Source organism: Phacochoerus africanus, chromosome 14 (assembly GCF_016906955.1).
Source record: "Phacochoerus africanus isolate WHEZ1 chromosome 14, ROS_Pafr_v1, whole genome shotgun sequence".
In the NCBI taxonomy this organism is placed as follows: Eukaryota; Metazoa; Chordata; class Mammalia; order Artiodactyla; family Suidae; genus Phacochoerus; species Phacochoerus africanus.
The window spans coordinates 26900544-26911736 of NC_062557.1; positions in this window are offsets into that span (position 1 = coordinate 26900544).

Genomic DNA, 11193 nt, shown 5'->3' on the forward strand with positions numbered 1-11193 from the left:
GGCCTCACTCAGTGGGTCAAGGATCCTGCATTGCCCTGAGCTGTGGTATAGATCACAGACGTGGCTTGGATCCCAAGTGGCTGTGGCTCTAGTGTAGGCCGGCAGCTACAGCTCCAATTCGACCCCTAGCCTGGGAACATCCATATGCCACAAGTGTGGACCTAAAAAGACAGAAAGAAAAAGAAATACACATGAAATGCACATATGCACATTCCTGGGCTCCCCTCAGATCTATAGCATACAAATTTCTATATCCAAGGATCTGTAGGTTTTTGTTTTGTGTTTTTTTTTTCCTTTTTTGGCCACACCCTCGGCCTATGGAGGTTCCCAGGCCAGGAATAAAATCTGAGCTGGAGCTGCTACTTATGCCACAGCTGCAGCAATGCCAAAACCTTAACCCACTGTGCCACAGTGGGAATACCAGGCAATCTGTTTTTTCTTTCTTTCTTTTTTTTTTTGTCTTTTCTAGGGCCGCTTCCTGCGGCATATGGAGGTTCCCAGGCTAGGAGTCTAATTGGAGCTGTAGCTGCCGGCCTACGCCAGGGCCACAGCAACTCGGGATCCAAGCCACGTCTGCGACCTACACCACAACTCACAGCAATGCAGGATCCTTAACCCATTGAGCAAGGCCAGGGATCGAACCCGCAACCTCATGGTTCCTAGTCGGATTCGTTAACCATTGCGCCACAACGGAATTCCACAATCTGTATTTTTAAACGCTCTCCAGAGAACCTGATGCTCAGACATATTTCAGAACCTCTGGACCAGCTAGTGTTTCAGGTTGCTTCACTAGCTGGGCTCTCTGAGTAATAAGTGAGGGAAGCTGCAACCCTTGGCCACCGTGTCTGTCAAGACCAACTGGACCTGCCTCTTCCTCTTGGGTCATAGCTCCCACTTCATATCCAGTCTAAGCAGCAGCCCCTTCTTCCTACTTCTCTGGGGTTGGGGGCAGAGTTGGGTGGTTGTCATGCTACTGAGGGACAGCCTGGGGGTGGGGGGCACCACAGCAATGCCTCTGTAAGGGAGTCAGTGTCACTTACTAGCTGGTGGCCTTAATTAAGCCACTTGGTGAGTTTCCATTTCCTGGCCTCTGAAAGCAAGGACTATGCCTTCCTCAGGGGTTTTTTTTGTTGTTTTTTTGTTTGTTTGTTTGTTTGGTCTTTTTGCCTTTTCTAGGGCTGCTCCCACGGCATATGGAGGTTCCCAGGCTAGGGGTTGAATCCGGGCTGTAGCCACCGGCCTACGCCAGAGCCACAGCAACTTGGGGATCCGAGCTGCGTCTGTGACCAACACCACAGCTCACAGCAACGCTGGATCCTTAACCCATTGAGCAAGGCCAGGGATCGACCCCGCAACCTCATGGTTTCTAGTCGGATTCGTTAGCCACTGAGCCATGACGGGAACTCCATGGACTATGCCTTCCTCAGGGTTTTAATACGGTTGGCAATGATGGATGGATGGATGGATGGCAGGAAGTTCCTGGCACAAAATGCACATTTGACAAATGTGGTTATTGCTGTTAGCATTTTCATTGTGATGCTTCTAGCCCGAGGGAGAGAGATTCCCAAGCAGGAATTCCTGCTTCCTGACAGGACAGAGAGAGACCTGTCATTTCTTTGTGATGCTGAAACTTGGTGGTAGGTAGCCCTGGGCTTCTGGAAAATTCCCCCCTCCAGCCCCGCCCAGCCCAATGTAGAACTTGCTACCTTTCAGGTGGGTGGGGGCCACAGGGCACAATGACGTCCTCCAGGCAGTGACACCCACCGAAGAAGGAAGGGCCCTCGCTAGGTGATGCCTCAGCCCCGTGCTCCTTGGCCTCCCCCAGCAGGTCACACAGGAGTGGCCCCATTCCTCGGGCTGCTGACCTGTGTGGGCAGAGCCCGCCCCTACCTACCTCCCTGATCCTGACACTCGACGTGTGAGAGACGTTCCCTCCAGAGGGTGCCCTTCCTTTGCCTCCACCTCTAGATTAGGCCTCACCTGGTGCCCATGGCTTCTCATCCTTCCCAAGACCTTGGGCCTCCTTACCTCTGTTCTTGCTGTCCCTGACTCCGCCTGGGCCTCCCCCTGTACCCTTGAGCCTGAGCAACTTACACAAGCATCACTTTCTTGGCTGAGCTGTCTTGCTTGCTTGCTCGTTCTGTTCTTTTCTTTCCTTTCTTCCGTCTCCTCCCGCCTCCCTCCCTTCCTTTCTTTCTTTTTGCTTGGTTTTGTTTTTTTAGGGCCGCACCTACGGCATATGGAAGTTCCCAGGCTCGGGGTTGAATTGGAGCTACAGCTGCCAGCCTACACCACAGCCACAGCAACACAGGATCCAAGCTGCCTTTGCGACCTACATCACAGGCAACGCCCGATCGCCAACCCACTGAGCAAGGCCAGGGATCGAACCCGCATCCTCACGGATACGAGTCAGATTCATTTCCACTGAGCCACAAGGGAAACTCCTTGCTGAGCCTTCTTATTTTGATTAGGACCACCGTGAGAGGCCGGACCCCCTCTCTGAGGCCTTGGGCAGTGATATAAATCACTGAGGAGGCTGCGGTGGAAATGCCCCCCCCCCCCAGTCCCCACCCCATGCTGCCCCTTCCCATTAATTCATGAACAATAAAAAATGAGCTGTGAAAACTGTCAGGCCAGCTCTCCTAATCCTGAACAGGGTCTGAAGTTCCAGGGACACTTTAGGGATCCTGCTCCCGAACACCAGACTGAGTGCAGGGGTGGTGAATGGTTCCTGCCTGGGTGCTTGCGTTCAGCACTGCCACCTGTTCGTTGCTTCATCTTTCTATACCTCAGTTTTCTCATCTGTAAAATAGGAGTGTTCATGATGTTTGTTAGAAGCTTTCAAGAAGTCAGTACAGGAGTTCTCGCTGTGGTTCACCAGAAACAAACCCAACTAGTATCCATGAGGATACAGGTTCAATCCCTGGCCCCATTCCGTGGGTTAAGGATTCAGTGTTGCCATGAGCTGTGGTGTAGGTTGCAGACATGGCTCAGATCTGGTGTTGCTGGGACTGTGGTGTAGGCCAGCAGCTGCAGCTCTGATTTCATCCCTAGCCTGGGAACTTTCATATGCCACACCTCCGGCCCTTTAAAAAACAAGTTAGTACACATAGCTAAAACAACTAGAGAAAATACATAAATTGGATTTCATCAAAATTAAAAAATTGGGGGGAGTTCCCTGGTGGTCTAGTGGTTAGGATTCAGTGTGCTCCCTGCAGAGGCCTGGGCTTAATCCCTGGTCTGGGAACTGAGATACCACAAGTTGCTGCATGCCATGGCCGGAAAATTTTTTAAAATTTCTATGTATTTATTTTTTGTAAAATTTAAAAATTTTTTCTTGTTCTTTCTTTTTTATTTTCTCTTTAGGGCCACACCTGCTGCATATGGAGGTTCCCAGGCTAGGGGTCTAATCGGAGATGTAGCCACTAGCCTACACCAGAGCCACAGCAACGCAGGATCCAAGCCGCATCCGAGACCTACACCACAGCTCACGGCAACGCCAGATCCTTAACCCACCCAGCAAGGCCAGGGATCGAACCTGCAACTTCATGGTTCCTAGTTGGATTTGTTAATCACTGAGCCATGACGGGAACTCCCTAAACCTTTTTTTTTTTTTTTTTTAAGAAAAAGAAAATCTACAGAATGGGAGAAAATATTTGCAAATTTTTTCTCTGATAAGAGGCTAATACCCAGAATATTCGACCCCTAGCCTGGGAACCTCCATATGCTGCAGGGGCTGCCCTAAAAAGACAAAACAAAAAACAAAAAACCGTATGTCCACACAAAAACTTATACACAAATAAATGTTCATAGCATTATTCACAAGAGCCACAAAATGGAAACAACTCAAAATACCCATCAACTGGTAAATGGACAAATAAAACATGGGATACTGGGGTTCCCATATGGCTCAGCAAGTTGAAGATCCGAAATTGTCACTGCAATGGCCTAGGTCACTCCTGTGGTGTGGGTTTGATCCCTGGCCTGGGAACTTCTGGCTGCTCCGGGCACAGCCAAAAGAAATATAAGTAAATAAAGCATATTATATTAATACAATGAAATATTATTCGGCAATAAAAAGAGATGAAATACTGACATGTGCTTTGTGGATTTAACCTTGATGACATTATGCATGTGAAAGAAACCAGACATGAAAGGCCACATATTGTATAATTTCCTATATGTAAAATGTCCAGAATAGGCAAATCCATAGGGACAGAAAAATAGACACATGTTTGCCAGGAGCTGAAGGCAGAGGGGAGTAGGAAGTGACTGCTGATGAATACAGCTTTCTTTTTGGGGTGATGGGAATGTTCCAGAGCTAGATAGTGGTTGACAGCTGCACAACCCTGAGAATGTACGCTTTCACACTGAATTTTACCCTTTTTTTTTTTTTTTTTTAGGGCCGCACCCAAGGCATATGGAGGTTCCCAGACTAGGGGTTGAATCAGAGCTATAGCTGCCAACCTATGCCACAGCCACAGCAATGCTGGATCCTCAACCCACTGAGCGAGGCCAGGGATCGAACCTGCCTCCTCATGGATGCTAGTCAGATTCATTTCCGCTGGGCCATGAAGGGAACTCCTTTATCGCAATTTAAAAAAACAGAAGTTCTTAGAATTCTACTGAGTCCATAACCCTCAGTAAGATTAGCTGCCATTTAAACTCCATTGGACTTATGGGTCGGTCCACATCAGGGAGAAGGTAAAAAAAAAATCCTAAAAGACACATTAGAGCTATAGTCACATTCTTTTTTTTTTTTTTTTTTTGGCTTTTAGAGCGACACCCTCCGCATATGGAGGTTGCCAGGCTCGGGGTCGAATCAGAGCTACAGCTGCCAGCCTACACCACAGCCACAGCATGCCAGATGTGAGACACGTCTGCTACCTACATACACTGCAGTTCACAGCAATGCCAGATCCGTAACCCACTGAAAGAGGCCAAGGATCAAACCTGCGTCCTCATGGATGCAACTCAGATTCGTTTCCGCTGAGCCATGAGGGGAACTCCTAGTCACATTCTTGATATATGTTAAAGCATTTTTTGCTTATGGTTTTTTTCTTTCATTTATTTTTCATACTTGGTTTTGATTTTTACCTACTTTAGGTATATAATAAATATAAGCATTTTATTCCATAATCCTTTTAGATATTTTTACGGTATAAAGTGATTTTCCAAAGCTCAAACTGCATTTTTTTGCTTTTTGGTTTTTTTTGGCTACGCCCACAGCATGCAGAAATTCCCGGTCCAGGGATTGAATCCAAGCCACAGCTGTGGCCTATGCAGCAGTTGCTGCAACTTCAGATCCTTTAACCCACTGTGCTGTGCTGAGGGTCAAACCCATGCCTCTGCCTCTGCAGTGACCTGAGCCGCTAAAGTCAGATTCTTTTTTTTTTTTTGTCCTTTTTTTCTCGGCCACATCCATGGCATATGGAAGTTCCTAGGCTAGGAGCCTAATCAGAGTTGCAGCTTTCGGCCACAGCCACAGCCTCAGAAACACCAAATTAGAGCCACGTCTGCAACCTAAGCCACAGCTTGTAGCAACACTGGATCCTTAGCCCACCGAGCAAGGCCAGGGATTGAACCTGCATCCTCATGGATACTAGTCAAGTTCTTAATCTGCTGAGCTACAGTGGAAACTTCTGTAGTCAGACTCTTAACCCGTTAGGCCACTGTGGGAACTCCTGGAACAGGATGCTTTTCAACCTTGTGGTTGAAAGGTCTGAGACCAAGGCTTAGCTCTGTTGCTTACAAGCTCATGGCCTGGGACAAGACTGTGGTTGATGGATTTAGCAAATAAAAATACAAATACCCAGTTATATTGGAATTTCAGTTAGAACAACGAACAAGTTTTGAACAAGTAAGTTCATAACAAGGAAATATTGTGTGGGACATACTTATACAAAAAACATTATTTATGTTTTGGAGTTCCCATTGTGGTTCAGTGGTAACAAACCCGACTAGTACCATGAGGATGTGGGTTTGATCCCTGGCCTTGCTCAGTGAGTTAAGGATCTGGCATTGCTGTGGCTGTAGTGTAGGCTGGCAGCTGTAGCTCTGATTCAATCCTTAGCCTGGCAACTTCCATATGCCATGGGTGTGGCCCTAAAAAGACAAAAAAAAAATTTTATTTATTTATTTATTTTATTTTATTTTTGTCTTTTTGCCTTTTCTTGAGCCGATCCCGCAGCATATGGAGGTTCCCAGGTTAGGGGTCCAATCGGAGCTGTAGCTGCCGGCCTCCACCAGAGCCACAGCAACACGGGATCCGAGCTGAGTCTGCAGCCTACACCACAGCTCAAGGCAACGCTGGATCGTTAACCCACTGAGCAAGGGCAGGGATCGAACCCGAAACCTCATGGTTCCTAGTCGGATTCGTTAACCACTGAGCCACGATGGGAACTCCTCATCCTCCCTGGTTTTGAGGAGGTTGCTCAGAGCTGCTGTACTAGGAGTAGACTGCAGTGGCTAAATGACACTGTCCCCTGAGCTTGTGCTTTATACTGCTTGCTGCTGGATCCTCATGTGGAGTGCCTGCCACCTGACCTGCCTGTTGAAGTCTTGTCTTGAGTACCTCCAATGCCCCTCCCCTAAGAAGGCTCCCCTAACACACACATCCTGCCTTTCCCAAGTTGTGATTAATCACCAGTTGTAATTAATTCACACACATTAGAGTTGGAAACCCACTTTCAGAAGACCCAAGTCTGTTTTTTTCCTTCTTCTTCTTCTTTTTTTTTTTTTGGCTTTTCAGGGCCACACCTGAGGCACATGGACATTCCCAGGCTAGGGGTCGAATTGGAGCTGTTGCTGCTGGCCTATGCCACAGACACAGCAACGCAGGATCCGAGCTGCGTCTTCAGCCTACACCGAAACTCACTGTGATGCTGGCTCCCCAACCCACTGAGCAAGGCCAGGGATCGAACCCACATCCTCATGGATAATAGTTGGATTCATTTCCACTGCACCACAGCAGGAACTCCTGGCCCAAGTCTGTTTCTAAGGCACACTGACCTCAGCCCACCCAACATGAGGGCCACACATATAAACTTCAGGGCATTCTTGGAAAAGAGTGCAAAATCATGTGCAAAGGCAAATGAATGAATAATCAGAATGCGGTATACCTCTGCAATGGAATATTATCCAGCCATAAAAGAGAACAAAGTACAGATCCATGCCACGACACCGAGGAACCCTGAAAAACATTATACTTAGTAAAAGTAGGCAGACACAGGCGTTCCCGTATAGCTCAGCAGAAACGAATCTGACTAGTATCCATGAGAACACAGGTTCGATTCCTGCCCTCACTCAGTGGGTTAAGGATCCAGCTTTGCCTTGAGCTGTGGTGTAGGTCACAGATGCAGCTCGGATCCTGGGTTGCTGTGGCTGTGGTGTAGGCCAGCAGCTGCAGCTCTGATTGGACCCCTAGCCTGGGAACCTCCATATGCCATGGATGTGATCCTACAAATACAAAAAAAAAAAAAATAGGCAGACACAAAAGGCCAAATAGTGTAGCTTTCCATTTATAGGACATATCCTGTACAGGCAAAACAGTGAAAAGAGAAAGTAAATTAGTGTTTTCCAGGTGGAGGAGTGGGGAGTGGCTGGATATAGTGTTTCTTTGGGGATGATGAAAAAGTTCTGAAACTAGAAAATGGTGAATGTACTAAAGGCCACTGAATCATGTTTATTAAAATGGTGAATTTTAGGAGTTCCCATTGTGGCTCAGGGTGTTAAGAACCCATCACAGTGTCCATGAGAATGAGGGTTTGATCCCTGGCCTCACTCAGCGGGTTAAGGATATGGCGTTGCCTCAAGCTGTGGCTTAGGTTACAGATGCAGCTCAGATCTGGTGTTGCCGTGGCTGTGGTGTAGGCCAGCAGCTGCAGCTCAGATCCCAGGAACTTCCACATGCCGCAGGAGTGGCCGTAAAAGAAAAAAAAAAAAAAGGTGCATTTTATGTAACATGTAATTTACCACAATTAAAAAAAAAAATCAGGAGTTCCAGTTGTAGCTCAGCAGAAATGAATCTGATTAGTATCCATGAGGATGTGAATTTGCTCCCTGGCCTCACTCCGTGGGTTAAGGATCGGGCATGGCTGTGGCTGTGGGAGGCCAGTGGCTACAGCTCTGATTCAACCCCTAACCTGGGAACCTCCATATGCTGTGGGTGCTGCCCCAAAAGAAAAAAAATTTAAAAATTAAATGTATATTTCTGGGGAAAGGGTTATAATTTTTTTTCTTTTTTTTTTTTTTGCCATTTCTTGGCCCGCTCCCGCGGCATATGGACGTTCCCAGGCTAGGGGTCGAATCAGAGCTATAGCCACTGGCCTACGCCACAGCCACAGCAACGTGGGATCCAAGTTGCGTCTGCAACCTACACCACAGCTCATGGCAACACCGGATCCTTAAGCCACTGAGCAAGGCCAGGGATCGAACCAGCAACCTCATGGTTCCTAGTCGGATTTGCTAACCACTGCGCCACGACGGGAACTCCATGGGTTATAATTTCGATCCCATTTTCAAAAGGTTAAGCAGCTCCGATCTGGTCTGACACCTTCATGATATAGATGGTGACACGGAGGCACCTGTCCAGGGTCACTTGGGGGCTGGTGGCGAAACCTCCCAGGTTCTGTACCTGCTTGACCACACACCTCTCCTGCTTCCCTCTTCTCTTGCCCTTTAACCTACACTGCACCCTCCTTCAAGAGTCCCGAGGCCTCTGAACTGCTCCCAGCCAGGCTAGCCACTGGCTGCATCACCTCCCAAAGTTCAAAGACCTTCTGGAAGCTGAGCGCACGGTTTAGTGTTCCAGGGGTGTTTGTCTTCCGCTCTAGAGTGGACCCTGAGCTAAGAACAAGAGGAGACGTTTACTTTCTTCTATATATTGCAGAGTTCCAGTGGCAGCCATGGAGTGCCCAGCTCCTTTTTAGAAAGAGCTTGCTGGTGTTCCCGTCATGGCGCTGTGGAAACAAATCCGACTAGGAACCATGAGGTTTGGGGTTCGATCCCTGGCCTCACTCAGTGGGTTAAGGATCTGGCGTTGCCGTGAACTGGGGTGTAGGTTGCAGACATGGTTCGGATCTGGCATTGCTGTGGCTGTGGCGTAGGCTGGCGTCTACAGCTCTGATTCGACCCCCAGCCTGGGCACCTGCATATGCTGAGGGTGTGGCCCTAAAAAGACAAAAAAAAAAAATAAAGAAAGAAAGAAAGAAAAGAAAGGGAGGGGGGGAGGGGGTAGGGAGGGAGGAGGGAAGGAGGAAAGAGCTTGTTCACTTGCAAAGAGCGCCGTTAGCTGACAACCTGTAAATGAACATTCTTAGTCCCAGAGGCCCACAGTGGGTTGACCCAGACTTTCTCAGACCTGCAATACAGTCTGAAGCTCTCCCAGCTTGGTCTGCTGCCCACCACCCACCCCATCCCACCCCTACCCCCCAGCCCCATAAACCTCTTGCACTCCTATCTCTATCTGTGTCTGCATTCTGGAGGATCCAGGTGATACAGCACCAGCCCGGAGTATCCTAAGCGTTCAGTAAATGTTCATGGAGTGAATTGAACTGGCGAATCCCTGGAGGGTGGAAGGAGGTTAGTGCCTAGGCCTCGGAGAGTAGGAGAGGAAGGGCCCGTGGAGAATGTCTCAGTCATAAGAGGAGTGAAGTTCTGGATGGGCATGGAGAAGGGGCCATGCTCCTGGGAGAGACCCAGGAGTGGAGAACACATAGGGAGCCCAGGGACCAACTAGCCCTGCTGGCATCCAACCTCAGCCCCTCCTCTGTCTGGGGCAGACTACAGCAAAGCTCAGAAATGTCCCAAGAGGAATTCCCATTGTGTCGCAGCGGAAACGAATCCAACTAGTATCCACGAGGTTGTGGGTTTGATCCTGGGCCTCGTTCAGTGAGTTAAGGATCTGGCATTGCCATGAGCTGTGGTGTTGGTGGCAGACTCGGCTCAGATCCCGTGTTGCTGTGGCTGTGGCGTAGGCTGGCAGCTGCAGCTCTGATTTGACCCCTAGCCTGGGGACTTCCTTATGCTGTGGTTGCAGCCCTAAAAAGCAAAACAAAACAAAAAATACCCCAAGAGTCAGGGCCTAAAGAGCCCTGGTCTTTGACTTGGGAGAACCACCTTCAAACTTTGCTTCTAGCTAGTGACTTTATTTTTATTTTATTTTATTTTTTCTTTTTTGGCAGCACTTACAGCATATGGAAGTTCCCAGGCCAGGGATCGAGTCTGAGCTGAAGCTGCAAACTACACAATGGCTGCAGCAACATCAGATCTTTAATCCACAGTGCCACATCGGGAGCTCCCTGACCGGTGACTTTTCCTTGGTGGAGCTCAGTTTTTCCATCTGTCAAATGGGCACAGAGTGGAGCTCCTCAACCCCAGCATGATTTTGAGAATTGACTGAGATGTCACTACAGTTTATGGAGGGTACTGTGTTGAGTAGTTTAAATGCATACTCAGTTAATCCTTACAGAGGCCCTTTCTCTCAGTCTGTACAGTGGCCATCGTGCATACTCTCAATTAATCCGTACAGTGACCATTGCATCCTCCATTTTATAAGTGGGAAAACTGTGGCTCAGAGAGGTTAAGGGACTAGCCCAAGAACACACAGCTAGGAAACAGGAAGGGCTGAGATTGGAACCCAGTTCTGTCCTGCTCTATAGCCCCTTCATTATTCCACAGTTTCTGAGCCACTACGTGTTACACTTTGAGTTGAGGTGTGGACAAAGGACAAGCCAGCCTTGCTCTCATGAATTTTATATTCTTACAGAGAGCTTGACAGCAGCCAACCAGTTAAACAAACACAGTAATTGTTGAATGCATTAAGACTCTGGAAAAAAATATAAGGGGGCATATACCAAGTTGAGATAACAGAGAGCTACTTTAAATTGCGGGGCGGGGAGCTCAAGGACTGCAACCGACAGTGTGAGGTGGCCCCAAGTTTCCCAAGCTTGGCTGGTCTGGGAAGTGATGCAAGCCCAAAGTGGCTGCAGCGAGCCGGGAAGGACACCCAGCGCTTGCAGGGGACAGGCAGGGACCACGGGGCAACTGAAATCCGCGAGAAGGCATCAGGGGTTTTCTGCACGGTGTGAAATGATGGATGCCGCGGCGGCTGTGCAGACGGGACGAAAGGATAGCGGGCAGAAGGAGCAGCAGGAAACAGCCTGGAAGCTAGTGGAGCCCCTTCTTCCCTCC